Source organism: Drosophila subobscura, chromosome E (assembly GCF_008121235.1).
Source record: "Drosophila subobscura isolate 14011-0131.10 chromosome E, UCBerk_Dsub_1.0, whole genome shotgun sequence".
Classification (NCBI taxonomy): Eukaryota; Metazoa; Arthropoda; class Insecta; order Diptera; family Drosophilidae; genus Drosophila; species Drosophila subobscura.
The window spans coordinates 3,868,144-3,870,158 of record NC_048531.1 but is presented as its reverse complement, the minus strand read 5'-3'; positions in this window follow the sequence as shown (position 1 = coordinate 3,870,158).

Genomic DNA, 2,015 nt, shown 5'->3' with positions numbered 1-2,015 from the left:
TCCCCAGCACTCAGCTCTCCTCCGGGACAAGTTGTTCCCGCTGGCAATGTCTCGTTGTGGCTGCGTCCCTGGCTACGGCTACGGCTACGGCTACCTTGGGCCACACAATTAACTTGCACGCTGACTTTTAAAAAGGCATTGGCTGACATTTTTACGCGTGTACATGATTTTATTCGCCGCGCTGTCCGCGCAGGTAATTATGGCACGTTAAAGTGTTAATGGGCCACGTTAAGACCTGTGGCTGGACAGGGCCATGGGCAGCATGGCCATTCTCTGCTCCTGCTGTGAACTTTGAGCTAAGCCCACGGACTAAATCTGCCCCTCGATGAAGCCATTTAGGGGCACAAAATACGAGCTCTAGTCGTGACGCTCAATCGGGCCCATATCTTAGTGGTTTTAGTGGGTTGACCAATTAGTTGACCGTTGTCAACAGGCTGGTCTTCGAAGAGGACCGGACCGGACCGGGCTGGTCCAGGACTGTGACTGGATTGGCCTGCTGATGGAACTGGTTTCCCATCTAGTTAATCCGACTCTAACTGTTCGCAGTGCCCCTGGCATTGGCATTGGGGCTGAGACTGGGACTGGGACTGGCTTTACCACTGTGGCAGTGGCGCTCTAAGGCGAGCTGTCACCTGCTGCTGCATCAATAGACGTTATTGATTCCACCAGCAGGCAATTTTGTGCCACCCAATCGCCATAAGTTATTATGTCTCGCTGGCTGCCACGGCGCAGGTTCTGGTTCTGGTTCTGGTTCTGGCTCTTCCCATCCACGTTGGACATGTATAGATTGCCTTTCGTTTCGCCTATTGCCTAATGCCCGAGCCATGTGTGCCTGGTCCTCCCATGATCCGACCCATCCAAGGCGTTCTGCGAAATTGCATGACAAATAAGTTTTGTGTGTCGCAGACAGTTGACATTTTTTATGCTGCTGAGTTATATGATGACGCTGTCTGGCCGGAGATACCCATCCCGGTCCGGCTGCAGACCCAATCCCCATGGGCTGTGCGAAATATTGATTTTTTATAAATGTTGCCCATATGCAAAGTTGGCAGTTTGTTAAAGCGACCAAAGCCAAGTGGAGTCTCCCATTCCTGGGGGCTTTAAATTCTTGTTTCCTTTACAATCGTGAGACGTTGCTTCCTTGTGTCAATCATTGATAAACCATTCCTAGGATGTGTCTGCCATTAGATAGTTTGGAATATTTGTGGCAATTATTCATTGGCCCATATGATGGTTATAATTTCTGCAGATACTATCAAAATGTTTTCATTGGGCAAGCTTCATTTGACTTCCAGTTAAACTACTAGACAGCCGTAAATCAATTAAAAGCTCAATGCGAGCTTCTGCCTGCCTTCTACCCCGACTGATTGACACTCTAGGCATTTTAATTGAAATTAATTAGGCGGGTTAGCGAAATGGAACCCAAAGAACGCGACTCGGGAGTGAAGTTAACGACACCAATAAGCCTCAACTACTTCACGCCAATTGTTGAGAGTCAGTCAGACAGGCAGTCAGTCCGTCAGTCAGTCAGTCCGTCACCCTGTCGGAGAATGCCTCGTTGCAAATATGAATCGTTGTTGTGCCCGGAGGAGGTGCGGCATCGGCTGAGGCGGCATTTTGTCAGCGGCAACAGTCGTTGTGTGTCAATCAACTGGGACCGAACATGTGAATCTTTTCCACATGAGCATTAAAGGCGCTCGGCTGGAAAGGCAGCAAGGAACGGCATCGGAGAGCCATAGGGTGGGGCTGTTGCTGCGATTGCGACTGCGACGGCGACTATGGCTGGGGCACTGCATTTGCCATTTATGACAGTTGAAATGTCAAAAGAACATGAATCGGATGGAAGACAGCGGCATTTGCAAGTGCAATGCGGAGCGCTGCTCCTTCTGGAGCCAAGCCATCCCCGTGGTGTTGTCATGTGCGCAGCTGTTTTCAATCTGCCACGGACACGCTTGCCCCACCGAAAGGGGTACGCACACACGTTCGCTCTCGTAAATCATGTTTACGGCCAACTG